The 16,700-nt window shown below is 43.2% G+C and overlaps 1 long non-coding RNA gene across 1 annotated transcript in view; it reads left to right on the top strand.

The window, feature by feature from the left end:
• LOC115091351 overlaps window positions 1-8,970 on the top strand; it is a 153,899-nt gene extending 144,929 nt beyond the window's left edge. Inside the window, exon 4 of the long non-coding RNA XR_003856678.1 lies at window positions 4,212-8,970. This is a non-coding gene — a long non-coding RNA (uncharacterized LOC115091351). The remainder of the gene's footprint in view (window positions 1-4,211) is intronic.
• The last annotated feature ends 7,730 nt before the right edge of the window (window positions 8,971-16,700 follow it).

Genomic DNA, 16,700 nt, shown 5'->3' with positions numbered 1-16,700 from the left:
GTAATTCTATATAATTTAAAAGGATAGAGCACCAGATGCTATCACATGCAGTCAGTGACGGCTTTTCCGCTAGCTTGAAATGAAGAATCAATAACCACCTTCAAGTTCTTTTCCTCGAGCAGGCTGATGCCACCACGAGAGAGAGACGTGGTAAACAGAAACAGCATGAGTGTGGCAGAGCAATCTGCTAGTGTTGCTTTAAACGGTGTCTAATGTGCATTAGTTCAAAAGGGTTGCTAGGAAGCATTCCCCAAACATGGCACAGAACCAGTGACTGAGGGAAAGTCGGACTCCTGCTAAAATCAAAACTAGAAGGGGAGTGGGGTGGGGAGCTCAAACCAGAGAGTCCTTCAATACAAGTTAAGTGAGGAGGAAAGGAGGCCTAGTCCTCCCCCACTCTCATAAGGTCCCAGCTGTCCAATGTCCCTTAGACACGTCCTCCTCCAGAAGTTCTGTTCTGCACTTTTTGTTGACTACATATGGCAGCATGAGGCAGTGGCACAGGCCATCATTGGTGATTCTGCATGGGAGAGTAGAACATCTTTTCCATTTGCTATCTGGCAGGTGGTCTTTGGGAAACCCTACAGCCTGCTAGTCTCCCGGTCGGGATTACAGTGAAAATGTAGGCAACAGGGCATGGGACAAGTGCAAGGTGTTGCATATAGGGAAAAATAACCCTTGCTGTAGTTACACGATGTTAGGTTCCATATTAGGAGCTACCACCCAGGAAAAAGATCTAGGCATCATAGTGGATAATACTTTAAAATTGTCGGCTCAGTGTGCTGCAGCAGTCAAAAAAGCAAATAGAATGTTAGGAATTATTAGGAAGGGAATGGTTAATAGAACAGAAAATGTCATAATGCCTCTGTATCGCTCCATGGTGAAACCGCACCTTGAATACTGTGTACAATTCTGGTCGCCGCATCTCAAAAAAGATATAGTTGCGATGGAGAAGGTACAGAGAAGGGCAACCAAAATGATAAAGGGGATGGAACAGCTCCCCTATGAGGAAAGGCTGAAGAGGTTAGGGCTGTTCAGCTTGGAGAAGAGACGGCTGAGGGGGGATATGATAGAGGTCTTTAAGATCATGAGAGGTCTTGAACGAGTAGATGTGACTCAGTTATTTACACTTTCGAATAATAGAAGGACTAGGGGGCATTCCATGAAGTTAGCAAGTAGCACATTTAAGACTAATCGTAGAAAATTCTTTTTCACTCAATGCACAATAAAGCTCTGGAATTTGTTGCCAGAGGATATGGTTAGTGCAGTAAATGTAGCTGGGTTCCCAAAAAGGTTTGGATAAGTTCTTGGAGGAGAAGTCCATTAATGGCTATTAATCAATTATACTTAGGGAATAGCCACTGCTATTAATTTCATCAGTAGCATGGGTTCTTCTTAGTGTTTGGGTAATTGCCAGGTTCTTGTGGCCTGGTTTTGGCCTCTGTTGGAAACAGGATGCTGGGCTTGATGGACCCTTGGTCTGACCCAGCATGGCAATTTCTTATGTTCTTATGTTCTTAGACAATGGCGGGACTGTCGTGCTGGCAGGTGGATGAACTTCTTGCCTTAACCGATGGTAGCCCCAAGGCCGGTTACAGCTACTGCGGGGCAGATTCTGCCTTCCCTGGTTGGTCAGACCAAGGTGCACCACTGGATCAGAGATCAGCAACGGGGAGGCACCTACCATGCAAAAGCTCTCCTGAGAAAGCTCGTGGTAATGGAACGACAGTGATGGCAGCAGATCTAAGGGGCCGCAGACAGCCAGCTGGAGCTCTGCATTTAGAGAGCCTAATTGTGAGAGCAATAACAGACTGAAGAAGCTTTTCAAGTGCCTAGGCAGCCCGTTTAAGATTAGCACTGTCTGCCACAACTGGGAGAGGCCCTGGAAAAGGCGAGGTTAAAAAAAAAAGCTTGGGTCTTTTGAAGGTAAATTTTATATTCCCTATTGTGTTGCAGGCCTGGTGAACTCAAGTAAGGGAAATGTGACAGAGGAGGGAAAAAGCTGTGCTGCAAGGATGTTTTGAAAAGGGACCTGAAGAAAATAAATATCAGCATGGAGAACTGTGAAGATGTCTCAGGGATAGATGCACACGGGAATTTGTGCTGATTTTGGGCAGTTGACGAGCACAGGGAGGCAGCGTATGGCATAATATCAAGCAGACCTCCAGTTTCTCCTGCCCAGACTGTCATGAAGGTTTCATTCCAAACACAGGACTTGCTTTTCATCACCCAGCTAGGAAGTGTTAAATTTCTCTCCTCCACAGTTATCATCATATGCAAGGGGCAGCTGAAGAAGAAAGAAGATAATTCTTCCTGAATTATCCACATCTCTCTCTCTCTTGGTGGCTGCAGCATGCTTGAGGAAAAGAACTTAAAGGAGGTTATTGATTTCTCATTTCAAGCTAGCGGAAAAGCCGTCACTGACTGCATGTGATAGCATCTGGTGCTCTATCCTTTTAAATTATATAGAATTACTTGGAAAAACAGCAGAACAATGGGGATTTTTGGATTGCCACAGAGCGCATTCTGGGTGCACACAAATACTGTTTTGCACCTGAGGTGAATCCTTTGATGTGCCTGGATTATGAAAGTTCCAGAAAATCAGGGGAAAAATAACCAAGTCCTGGGTACAGTCAGGAGACATGCATTACTTGGCTCACAGATTTTAAAGGACAGGTTTACACATTTATATTTATTTCAAACATAATTGTAAGGAGAATAAAATTATCAGACGCAATAGCTGCTTAGAATGGATGAATCTGTGATAGACGGAAAACAAATGTAACCCCTGGGCTAGGGTCCTCCCGGAAGACCCTAAGGGCCACACCTCAAATCTCATTCTGGATGTTGCAATCTTCTCGTGCTATTAGATCATCTGAGTGTTTATTTATTTATTATAAATATAGACTTACCCTATAGTAATAAGATATAGTTGCGATGGAGAAGGTACGGAGAAGGGCAACCAAAATGATAAAGGGGATGGAACAGCTCCCCTATGAGGAAAGGCTGAAGAGATTAGGGCTGTTCAGCTTGGAGAAGAGACGGCTGAGGGGGGATATGATAGAGGTCTTTAAGATCATGAGAGGTCTTGAACGAGTAGATGTGACTCGGTTATTTACACTTTCGAATAAGTTAACATGAAGTTAGCAAGTAGCACATTTAAGACTAATTGGAGAAAATTCTTTTTCAATCAACGCACAATAAAGCTCTGGAATTTGTTGCCAGAGGATGTGATTAGTGCAGTTAGTGTAGCTGGGTTCAAAAAAGGTTTGGATAAGTTCTTGGAGGAGAAGTCCATTAATGGCTATTAATCAATTATACTTAGGGAATAGCCACTGCTATTAATTGCACCAGTAGCATGGGTTCTTCTTAGTGTTTGGGTAATTGCCAGGTTCTTGTGGCCTGGTTTTGGCCTCTGTTGGAAACAAGATGCTGGGCTTGATGGACCCTTGGTCTGACCCAGCATGGCAATTTCTTATGTTCTTATGTTCTTATTTATTTATTTTAAAAAGTTTTTTATTTTATACCAAAGCTCATAACATTGCATTTACAGAATAAACCAAACATAATCAAAATGTCTAAGTATATACCACATATTATACAAATCAAAAAAATAAATAATCAGCCATATAATGTCATCTGCTGGGTCAATTCACCTATCATTCATCCTAGGGAAACTACGCCTTCAACTGTAAATTCTTCGAAGTATAACCAGGTTTTTACACCTTTTTTGAATGCTTTTGAATCACTCTGCATTCTAAGCTGCTCTGGCAGGGTATTCCATAGGGCAGGACCAGCTATGGAGAATGCTCTCTCTCTCTCACCTCACCAATAGATGTCAGCCGAACTGTAGGAATCTCAGTTCCAATCTTATTTGTGTTTGTTTTATGTGGTCTTGTTCCAGGCCCTTCCTCAGTGAACACTGAACAGAAATATTTGTTAAACAATTTTGCTTTTCCTCATCAGCCTCTACATATTCCTCCAATTCACCTTTGAGTCTTACAATACCACTTTTTCACTTTCTTCTATCACTAACATATCTAAAATAAAATCTTGTCCCCCTGTTTTACCATCTTTGCTATTTTGAATTTTCACAATCCTGACTGCTTTCTCAGCTTCTCTTAATTTTTCCATATATTGTCGCCCGTCTTCCTGTTTCTGTGATCTCTTGTAGTTTATGAATGCTAATCTTTTCTCCCTTAACTTTTCAGCTACTTCTGTAAGGGAGATACCAGATGTTCTACCATTCTATGCAGCAAAATATGAATTCTACCTTCCATGAAGACTGACCTCAGAGGGGCACAGGCTTTAAAAGATGGATACTGACATGTATGTTCCAGCAAAGAAACACTGTCTCAGCAGAGAGAAAAAAAGATAAGAACTTTGACTGGCACAGCAATGCCACCCAGCTTATCAGATTGGCTTGTTGATTTAAAGGCTATAAGTTCCTTTCTAAATAAAAAGTAAGCAGCCCTAGGACAGCCAGGGCAGAAACTCAAAAACAACTTAATCTCCCAGAGCAGAAAATCAGCCTATCCAAGAAAAGCATGAGACAGGAGCAGTGACCCCTGATGGGAGAGAGGGGGACAGCAATTAAATGAAGAGAATTGCTGACACAGGAAGACAGTGCTGGTTAAGATGTAACTGGACAGAGTCCAGAGTCGCCATGCGGCAGGAGCAGTGACTCCCCCTGCCCCCCCCCCCCCATGGAAAAGGGAGAGGTCAGCGATCTGAAATGCAGAAACGACACCATCCACCCCCTGCATGACTATGCGTGAACTTTTTGCATATTCATCATCTGACTGTTGTAAGAAAGGGCAAACAAGAAAATAGGGAGGAATACCTAATGACACAGAGGCATCAACTCTGCCCCTTCTTGTGTTGAGGAGGTAGAGGACCAGGAGTGTCTAGGGAGACTAGAGAGAGGAAAGCTCTACCTGATATCTGGCCACTGGCCCCGAAACCAGAGACAGCCCCAGAGTTGATAGACACCTCCTCAGCCCAGCCAGTACCAGGACCAAGGAAGCAATCTCTTTCCTTGAGACAGTTCCCGAGATCTCCAGCCAAAGACAGCTCTAGAGGTAAACAGAAGGGAATCTCCCAAAGTTGGGTGGAACTAGCCAGCTAGTTAGCTTTATTAATACTCTAAGCAGGCCAAGGTTTCAGGCTCATTTCAATCTACTAATTATGCAGAGCTTTATTTAGTATAAACTAATGCTAAGTAGCAAGAATTTAGAGACATGTAGAGGTTGATATTCAAACGCCATTTAGATGGATAACTGAAAATGACCTCATCTAAATGGTTACCCGGCTATATCAAGAGTCATATGCGGGTAGATTCTAGCTGCATAACAAGTTATATAACAGTTGGTCCTTTGGGACTTTCTCTATGAAAGATACCCCTTTCCTCTGATGTTACAGTGCCTGAGGCCCCATGCCTCAGGGCTCTCAGATTAAACAGAACAAAAATAAATAATCAAAAAGGAAAAATACAAAACTGAGGCAGGTTCCTCCTCATTAACCAAAAGGTTTACAAACACTTGGTGGAAACAGGTGAAGATCACTGTACCTGGATCTCAACCCAGAGGTCCAAGGGCCCTTCCCTGAAAAAAACAATCAACTCATAATTCCACAACACAAAATGGTGGCTGGGATTTATAAAGGCTAAGAGCTCACCATTTCAAGAATGCTGAGTGACAGTGGGACCCTGGGACATTTTTTATTAGAGATAAGTTTATTGTTCAGATTTTAATGATTAGATGTTTTGATGATTTGTAGAGAATATGTATAAATGATTGATTAAAAAAAAAGAATATTGAAATCAATATTCAGAACCAGCAAATGAATAAAATAACAGAGTGCTTACTGCTGAAACCGCTTGGGGCCCATTGTGAGGCAAGAGGTGGTGGATGGAAATTTAAGAAGCACCCTAGAATAGATCCGATGCTGTGTTCTTGAGTGATATATAATATTAAATCATTTTTTTAAAGATTTTTTTATTTTTTTAAAGTTACTTGCCTTTGTTTTATGTAAAATAGGATTAATATTGTGGAAGCTTGCTGCATGTCCAGTTGACGGAGCTAAAACTAAACCATGGCTTACTCTGTTCTCCCCATGCTTGATGGACCATTCCTGCTGTTAGAGATCCTTTCAGTTCTCTACATAAGTGATTTCAAATAATTAAATAATTAAATAAATCAGACATGATCTAAGCAATGTAACCTGGGACTAAAAGAAATGTTTACATTATTACTCCTGGGGGTTCCAGGAGACAGGCAGGGTTAGGACTTAAATAGAAAAATGCTGTAGTGGCTGAAGAGGAAGGCAAGAAAGAAGCCTATGGAGAGAGGACCCTGCAGAGCTATTCAGTTCACAGCAGTGGGAGCACAGGCAGCGAGCTGTGCTGCAAGAAAAGGAGCACGGGGGAGAGCAAGACCAGCAGGAGGAAGAGAGACGTCTGGCTGTGAAGAGAGAGAGAGAGAGCTACGTCAGAGGCAGAGAAGAAGAACTGGAACATGCAGCAAAGAAGGCAGAAAACAGAAAGAAGAAAAAAACAAACAGAAGCCCGTGGAGCAGTTCTGCAGCTGAAGAAAAGCACAAGGATCCACGTGCTGAAGCCATGGAGGAGAAGGAGTTAGACCAGAGGACATAAGAAGAGGCCCTGAAGCCTGGGAGCGTCAGTCACCCAGGAGCTGCAGAGAAGAGAGGCTGTGCTGAACCCAAGAGTCCACAGAGAGGCAGCAGAGATGCCCAGAGCTCAGCAGCGGCAGGAGGAGGCGACAAGAGCCAACTGAAAAGACCAGCAGGGCAGAGAATCACCAGGAGCCGCTGGAGCAGAGATGCTGCAAGAGAGATGCTGTGGAGGGGACCCGAGCCCAGCTGAGGTGAGAAGCGAATAACGCAGAAGAAGAGAGAACGAGCCTGCTGCCTGTGAGAGTTGCAGGGAACCAAGGTGAAGATAATCCAGCCAAGGTGCCTAAAGTGGAAGAGAAAGAGAAAGAGAGAGAGAGAGAGTTCAGCCCAGAGAGCTGCGGAGAGTAAGACTGCCTATAGAGCTGCAGGGAAGCAGAGACACATCCAAGAAGGAGCATCCACCGAGAAAGTGCCCACAGCAGAGCAGCTGGGGATGAGAATTGCTGTGGACAGAGCAGATCCTGAAGAGACCGGAGGAGCGAACCTCAATGAGGACTTGATGAAACTGTGAGTGCCTCTGCTGAACATCTGCTGTAGGGGGGAGACACAGCCTGCCTGATGAAGCTGAATACAGAGGAAGGAGCGCAGCCCGGAACGTAAGAGGCAGTGAGAAGCCAGCCCAGCCAGAGAGTGCTCAAGTCCAGATACTTTGAGTCTGCCAGCATTGCAACAGCTCCTAGACAAGGAATCGCCTTGCATATGTGACGGTGTGATAAGCGTGCAAGTTACCCTTCCCCTTGTGCTTAGGTAGCGACCCTGAACTGGTTTCTTTTGCTTTTGCTAGCTTGACTCTTGTATTCCAGGGACTTCATAGAGAGGCAACCGGAGCCAAGTGCTATCTCCAGGAGATTTGAAGATGGGGAGTGGTGGAGGAGAGAGGTTTCTTCCCCTGTTATTTTATTAAATCAGGTTAGTAGTACCTGGCAAGAGTCATGAGACCCACGGAGAGTTACAACATGGGAGCAACACCACATGGCCAGCGCAATGCTAGCAACAGCCTAGATGGACGTTCTACCATCAGAGGAAAGCAGGAGCTCACCCACTTACGCCTCGCATTATTAGGCACTGACACTTTGAGTCATTTTGAGAGGTCTCTAAAGTTGAAACTCCAGTGACTATAGTTGTACCCATCTAGTGTAATGATTTCCTTCCAGGAAAGTCCGCAAAATACAAATAGGTGAAAGATTTTAAGATCTTTTGAAACTTTAAGAAGCACCAAGTGTTAGAGCCAAACCGAGATACTGATCTGATACTGATGGTTGTTGTTGAAACCTGTTAAAAACAAAGGGGAAACTTAGATCCATAACTGTAATGGTAACAGAATGGGTTCATACATGGTACAATTGAATTGAATGCTCGTATTATTGTAAAGGAATAGAAGTGTTAGTTAGCATTGTGGGCCCTTGTGTTTGGGTGAGGATGACACAACCTACAGGGAAGGTTCTGTAGTTCCTCACTGCCAACTGGTGGAACAGACGGTGCAGGGACTGGGCTGGAGCTTCCCTTGTAGCAACCCCTTTCCCCTTGGGCTGAGTCTTTGGATCCTGGGGGCCAGCAGGTCTTATGTAGCAGTCTCTGAGACACAGGAGTCAGGTTGAGGTCAGAGGCAGGTGGAAAGCAGGGGTGACAAGAGTCCAGGCTAAGGTCAGTGGCAGGCAGCAGGCAAGGGTGGTCGGAGTCCAGGCTGAGGTCTGAGGCAGGCAACAGGCAAGAATAGTTCCGGTTTAGGCTAAGCTCAGTTTCAATAATCAGTCCAAAGGTAGGCTGGGCTAGGAGAGAGGAGGGCAAGGCTGGACGAAGCTGAAGAGATGAAGACAAATCTGGGCAGGCTGAAGATAGGGAGGCAAAGCTGAAGGCTGGGCTGGGAGCAAGGCTGAAGATAAAGCTGAAGACAAGGTTGGAACATGAGCTGGAACACTGGAGCAGCAACTCGAGGATAGTCGACCCGTTGCTGAGGCAATTCCATGTTGCCCAGCTGGGGCTTAAATATCTGGCCTTGTGATGTCATCAGGGAGCGCCAGTGAGATCTGTTCCCACCCAGAGGGAGAGCTCAATGCTGGAGTTGGCAGCATTCCTGGCTGCATGGAGCAGCGGTGCTGGGCAGTTTTGGCAGCATCAGGAGCAGCTCGCGAGCTGATAAACATAACAAGAAGTTCTTTACTGGTTGAGTATTGTTTGTTTATCAAACTGTTAAATTACTTGTTATCCTGATTTCATTTATACCTAAATATCAACCTCCAACTTACTGGAAGGAGAAAAATAAATTAATTTCAATTATTCCTTAAAGTCTATTTTTTTGAGCAGGTACCAAAATCCATTTAACCTTTTCTTTTCTGTCCTACCCCCTTTTTTCCTATCTCCAGAAGACTTCGCAACAGGGTGGGATTACTCATTGTTTAAGTCAGCGCTGGAGGGGTAGATTGTGGGAAAGAGTAAGAGAGCCTTCCCCGTCAATTTGTGTGCGCTCCAGGTACCATGAGGATAACTTGGGACATCTAAGCCTCAAGTACGATCTTCAGGACTGTGTAGGGGGAGTCTCCCATGTCCCTGGGATGTTATAGTAAGAAAGGTTTGTACACAGAGTTTCTCTCTCTGACTGGGACTCGGTGTATCCGCCTACTGTGTCTTGCTCTTTCTTTTTGATTTTGTGATTTAAATTTTATTTTCAACAGAGAGAATCCAATAGCTCTACTGACAAACATTTTTTGTGGTGTACAGGAATTTAGGCATAACTTCAGGTATTTGACTCATTGGATTCCAGCACAGAATAAGTATGTTCACGTTTGATGATGTAGTCCCACATATCTCGAGTAAAAAAACAGCAGGATGGTCCATATCCAAGAACAGTGTTTTTCTCCTGCTGCATTAATTCCATATTTGCAGGATATATTAAACAGAGAAATGCATCTTTATTGCTTCATATTCACAAAATGGCTTTGTCTTATCCGAGTAGATCTTAAGTGATCGGAAAACACAGATGATTCCGTTTTTAAAAATCTATTCACCATGTAGACATGGAGACTGAATTACCCTCCTATTCTTAGAGGTGGCCCCACTAGAACAGGACAGAAGGACATTGGAAGGGCAATGTTTGAACAATTACAGAGAGGTTCAAATGCCGCCCTCCTTGGCCCACAGATATCATCCTGGACCTCTGCAGATCTCAGTATCTCTATGCATCCAGACAACCTCAGTTTATATTCCCCTGGAGCAAACACTGTGCTAAGTGCCATGACACAATAGATTGAATTTCTCCCATTTTAGGGGGTTATCCATGTTAAAAATGCTTGGTACATCTGACCCTATACATCAAAGCTTCCTGAATAAGTCCTGGGAATACCACAACTAGGTAGATTTCAGGATTTCCTCAATGAATATATGAGTGGCATTGAAATTATATGAGATATTGTATGTTGCCGGGCTGCAAACCGAGTGCTGTCTCTTTAAGAGCTATAAAGTTGCAGACTATAACTAAGCATGTGCAGGCAATCTGCTGATCCTGCTAGTCTAAAGCAGAAGGGAATTGACTCTAGTGCAATACCTAAAAATTATTATTTGTTTTTAATAAGGTTTAATGCACTGCAAGGATGTCAGTTTGCCTGGTACAAGTGAGGCAGGAGGATCTCTTCTGCTGTCAGCTGCTGTGGCCATAGGTGCCAGCTCTGTGAGTGCTATGGATGCTTGAACACCCCAATGTTGAACAAATTCTTTCATTATGTCTAGAGAGGGGTAATTTCTGTTGAGTTAAGCACCCTCTATTGTTTTCAAAAGTTGGCTTCTATGATTGGAGTCACGTTTTCCAGGGGACTCACTAGTATAAGCAGCAGCAATAACTTCTTTCTACTACCATTTTGTGCTTCAACTCAGCAGGATAGCAGGACAATTGAGTTGGGACATTGATTGGTTGCTGTCCAAGGACTTGCGATATGCTCAGAGCATTCCAACACACTTTGCAAATTGGCTACACAATGCAAGATTCCACATTGGGAGTCACCACTCAGGGAAAGGATCTAGGTGTCATCATGGATAATATGTTGAAATCTTCTGCTCAGTGTGCAGCAGCAGTCAAGAAAGCAAACAGAATGCTAGGGATTATTAGTAAAAGAATGGAAAATAAAACAGAGAATATTATAATGCCTCTGTATCACTTCATGGTATGACCTCATCTTGAGTATTGTGTGCAGTTCTGGTCATCACATCTCAAAAAAGATATAGCAGAATTAGAAAAGGTTCAGGGAAGGGTGACCAAAATGATAAAGGGGATGGAACGATTCCCTTATGAGGAAAGGCTGAAGAGGTTAGGTCTCTTCAGCTGGGAGAAGAGATGGCTGAGGGGAGATATGATAGAGGTCTATAAAATAATGAGTAGAATTCAACGAGTAAATTTAATTAGTCATTTACTCTTTCAAAAAGTACAAAGACTGGGGGACACACAATGAAGTTACTAAGTAATACATTTAAAACTATTAAAAGAAAATATTTTTTTACTCAATGCATAATTAAGCTCTGGAAGTCGTTGCCAGAGGATGTGATGAAAGCTATTACTGTAGCTGCGTTTAAAAAAGGTTTGGACAAATTCCTGGAGAAAAGTCCATTAACTATTATTAAGGTAGAGTTGCAGAAATCCATTATTTATTCTTGGGGTAAGAAGCTTGGAATCTATCTACCTCTTGGGATCCTGCCAGGTACTTGTGACCTGGATTGGCCACTGTTGGAAACAGGATACTGGGTTTGATGGACCTTTGGTCTGACCCAGTACGGCAAATCTTATGTTTTTATATAAATTGCAAGTGAACTGACTTGCATGAATCTATGAACCTTTTGCACACGTGTTTTGTGAGAAAATTAACAAATCTGTTAATTTCTTGTAAAATGGAATAATTTCATATGCTAATAAGTTGTGCAACTTCATTATTGCTGCTGGATTAGTGATTAAAACTGAAAGAGCTTGCAGTCTTGAACATTAAAAATCTGACTCTTGCAACCCTACAGAGTCGCATGCGATCAGTTTGCATAAACTGGGTCTCCAATGCATGCAATGTTGTGGATATCTTGGAAACTCAATTGGCTGTGAGATCCCTGAGATAAGTTTAGAAAGCCATGTTCTACATCTATTGTTCCCAACCCTGTCCTGGGGACCTCCCAGCCAGTCGAGTTTTCAGGATATCCACAATGAATATGCATGAGAGAAAATTTGCATGTTGTGGAGGCAGTGCATGCTAATTTTCTCTCATGCATATTCATTGTGGATATCCTGAAAACCTAACTAGCTGGAGGGGTCCCCAGGACAGGATTGAGACCCACTGTTCTACATCATGCCCTTGCTTCCATCTTAAAATATTCCTCCTTTTATTACTTATCCTTTCTGCTCACCAGGCTGCTCTTTCAGAGTCCCTTCCAATCTTCCCCCAAAAGTTACCTAGACAAATGCTTTGAATAACCACCTCAGGTTGACCATGCAGCTCAGGGGTGGCCAACTCCAGTCCTCAAGAGCTACAAATGGGCCTGGTTTTCAGGATGTTCACAATGAATATGCAGAAGAATCATTTGCAGGCACTGCTTCCATTGTATGCAAATATATCTCATGCATATTCATTGTGGATACCTGGAGATCCAGTCCTGTTTATGGCTCTTGAGGATTGGAGGTGGACACCCCTGATATAGGTCCATGTCAGAAGGGATAGTCCAGGCCAGCTCTAATTCTAATCCTACTGCATGCATGGATTTAAGAAAACTGGAACTACATGTCCGTAAGAGCAATGGAGTAAAACCAGGACTGGCTCAGGCTGTCCCTTCTGACATTTATTTATTTATATTCTGCTTTTCGCACTTTTTTCAGCACTTCAAAGTGGATTACATTCAGTTACTAAGGGTATTTCCCTATCCCCAGAGGGTTTATAATCTAAGTTTGTATCTGAGGCAATGGAGGGTAAAGTGACTTGCCCAAGGTCACAAGGAGCGACAGTGGGACTCGAGCATTGTCATGGAGCTATATGGTCACCCTATATAGGATGATAAATGTTATAGAAAAATATAAGTGGGTAATTCTCTTATTTCTGCTGGTTGACCAATAAGAAACAAACACAGCCTTTTGTTGTATTGACTCTGTATATTTTTCCTAATTGGTTTAAAATGGGGGAACCTCTGACTAGGTAAAGCAGAGTGAAGTAATGGTTTCAACACTGTATATTTTAAGTCTCAGATTTAATTTGGGGACAGATTGTACTGTACTAAATATTTTCACTGCTAGTTATTCTTTGAGAATAAGTGTAACAGATCAGCAATTACATTTAAAGGATGTGAAAATAAAGCAGATTATGCACAAAAGTGCTTTCTTTGTGTGGCTGTGGAAGCTGATTGTTTGAGCTGAAAGGATAAATCTCTGCTTGTTCATTCACACTTATACAACAGCCATACATACAGCTCTCGTAAAAATTGACTCAGCCAATCTGTTTCTGCCACTAAGGAGCTGATGAATTTTAAATGTGCTCTGCTAAAGTAGATATTTCTTCTGAGACAAATAATGACCATATAATATATGAATAATATAAATATTAGGATACAAATTTCAAACAGTGCATCACTTTCGTTAGTCTTTATATAATTTAAGGTTATTTGAATCTTCCTTAGGTTCGGGCATGGCCCAGTGTTGGTAATGAGACATGTAGCTTGACATCAATAATTAAAGCTTGCAGCTTGGCAGATCGTGTGAGACATTGAAATTGATGCTGAGCTGAAGAAGCTTAAGGTGGCCAGGCCTTTCCAGGCATGGTGCCAGGTGTCGTCGCACCACTGATATGAGTCAAAAGAGGGTTCTGCTGTATATAATTACATTTTTTAGATCATACCAGCAAGCACATTAAACATCTGTCTTCCAGCTTACAAGTTGTTCTTGCTATTGCTCAAAAGACATAATTTGCAATTAGGTGCTATGGACAAGGCATCTCATTTGCTTTCCAATTGCAAATGACAATTTTTAGCAAGATACCTTTTTGATGGCTCAAAAGACCTGAAATCCTCTTTTTTGCAGGCCAGCGTTGGCATTTCTGGAGGAAAGGTTCGACTTCAGCACACATGCACTTTCATGGTGATGGTAGATGGAAACGGTATGACATATACAGTACACAGTTTGTTGTGTACTTTGGTTCATTGGCTTCAGTTTTGCTTTGGTTTGCTTTACTTGTTGGGTAGTAGGCATTTTTCATTAGGCTCGAGGCCATCTTCCATGGAAGATGATAGATAGGGTGATTCTCAGCTCTGAGGAGGCAAAGAGGAATGATTATAGCCCTGAAGGAAAGAAATTCCAGACACATTCTGAAATAAATGAATATTAATTAAGGCTCAGCCCCATTGCAATTAGTCTATAATATTTACAGTAGGACAACTTTCTATGATGTCCTAATAGTCCTGGTTAGCAGAGGGAATGCTGGGTTATTATAACACCTTCAGGTCATTTGTTTGGGCACAGGCATTATAGTACAAGTGAATAAAGTTAAATAAATAAATCAGTACTTGAGCAATGGAAATGTAAAGGTAATGCATTTTGGAATACTTCTTTTACTCCAGGGCTCCTTCCTAAATACAAACTGACTAGGACACAAGGTAGGAATTCACTCAGAATTTATTAGCAAAGTTCACTGCCTTCATTGCCATCCTCTGTGGCTGGTTAGGTATCTCTGAACAGAAATATCTAACCCCCCCCCCCTGCCCCCATCTAGGATTTATAGTACCCAAAATCTATCTGCATTAGACGTCAGTGGCTAATTGAGTTCTTTTGCAGGGTGTGTCTCAGTGCTGCCATGGACCCCATCTGTAACATCATCTGTCTCAGCACTTTCTGTTGGCTGTTGTGATCTTCCTGTTTGAGTTCTCATGCTAGTGATGTTATATGGCCAGGGTTCTGACCTATTTGGAAGGGGGTCCATGGTACTGTCCTTAGTACTGCATCTGTGGTTAGTTGTCCAGACATCTTCCTGTTCTGAGTTCTGCCTGGTACAGGTCTGGCTTTTCATTCTGGCAGTTTATGTCTCTTTGTGACAGCCTGCCTTGATATTTGTGCCTGGTAGCTCAACCCAAGCGATATTAGTCACCTATGCCCACTGCCATCAGGTTTTCTGTTAAGCTTATATGTATGTAAGTGTATGTGTAAGTGTTTGTGTGACAGAGAGAGACCTAAACTTGCTTTCTACTAGAAACAGTTGTATGTGGGAATAAGGCAGAAAAAAATGAAAGTTTCAGATAGAAAGGAAAAAAATATGTATGAAGATAAAGAAAGTATACACCGCTAAGTGTTCTTTATAGGTGTACAGAGAACACCAGATGTACCTTACAGCAAAACCCTGGAAATGGTTACACATTTCATTGATGGATGTGATATGCTGGTGTCAGAAGGCCTGTTTACAGAAAGGCTCACAAGGTGGCATGGCTTATTCATTGGAAACTGTGTAAACACTCTAACACTGATGTACCAAAAAGCTCTTGGAGCACAACCCTAATAGAAGAGAAGAGAATAAAGAAGTTGCGATCACCTGGGACCTTCCTATTGCAACCGACAGGAAGATCAATGCTAGAAAACCAAATATTATGATGAAGGAGAAAAAGATGAGAATGGCCTTGCCAAACTATTCTATGGATCATATGGAGAAAGCAAAGATCCTTAAGTACCAAGATATGCAATGAGAAACCAAGAAAATGTGGCAGAAAGATACAGAAATAGTCCCAGTTATATCACTGGCCTGAAAAAGAATTTCCAAGCACACCTTGACATGTTGCCTATATAGATTACACCCTATGAACTCCAGAAGGAGGCTCTCTTTGGCACAATGCAAGAATTAAGAAGAGCATTAGCTGTAAAGTTTAGAAATTGATATTGTTGCCAACATACTCTGGCTTATGAATGAAGTTCATTCCTGTGGCGGTAAGTCCAAAAGAAACCCATTTGAAGACTGTTGCATTCGTGGACCCTTAGGCTGAGGTGGGATTGGTGCAACCTGCAGGGAGGAGCCCTGCAGGTTCCCACCATCAGCAGGTGGACCCAGACAAAGCAGAGACCCAGCTGGAGCTTGCCCTATACCAACCCTTGTACCCCTCGGGTTGAGCCTTTGGGTGTCTTAGGTGGGGTCTCAGCTGTGAGGAGGAGAGGATGTCCCTGAATAGCAAGGTAATAGGCGAGCGTTATCAGGCACGTCGAGAAGCAGGCAGAGGTTGGTGGCAGGCAGCGGTCAGGTGTATCAAGAAGCAGGAAGAGGTCAGTGGCAGGCAGCGGTCAAACATGTCAAGAAGCAGGCAGAGGTTGGTGGCAGGCAGCGGTCAAGTGTATCAAGAAGCAGGAAGAGGTCAGTGGCAGGCAGCGGTCAAACATGTCAAGAAGAAGGCAGAGGTTGGTGGCAGGCGGTGGTCAAGCATGGTCCAAGGTCAAGCTGAGGTCATTCCAGGTATCCATCCAAAGAGAAGAAGGGACGGAGAGGCAGGGAGGTGAGGAGAAGCACAGAAGGCAAGGAACACTGAAGGCAGGGCTGAAGACAAGATACTGACAACAAGCTGGGCTGAAGACAAGATGATGTAGCAATCTACTCTACACAAGATAGTGGGACCTGTTGGTGAGGTGTATTGCAGCTGGGAGGCTACCCTTTTATAAGGCAGCCTCAGAGTTGTCATCTCTAGGGACCGTGAGGACTTTCCCATCTCGGTCACTTTAATTGTGGCAGAGCAGTGCATGCACGCACCTAAGGAGATCCATGTTGCCCTGGAATCAGTAGCTCCTTGGCGCTTAAGGACAGCAGTTCACAGGGTTAAGCCTGTGGACCACCAAAGGCAACAAAGACACTGCCCCTAAGCAAAACCATGCATGACATTATTCAAGGCCATTTCAATGCAGCCAACTCAGAAAGTCATAAGAATATAAGAAATTGCCATGCTGGGTCAGACCAAGGGTCCATTAAGCCCAGGATCCTGTTTCCAACAGAGGCCAAACCAGGCCACAAGAACCTGGCAATTACCCAAACACC

The sequence above is a fragment of the Rhinatrema bivittatum genome, chromosome 4, assembly GCF_901001135.1.
Source record: "Rhinatrema bivittatum chromosome 4, aRhiBiv1.1, whole genome shotgun sequence".
Lineage (NCBI taxonomy): Eukaryota > Metazoa > Chordata > Amphibia > Gymnophiona > Rhinatrematidae > Rhinatrema > Rhinatrema bivittatum.
This window is presented reverse-complemented; position numbering and strand designations above follow the sequence as displayed.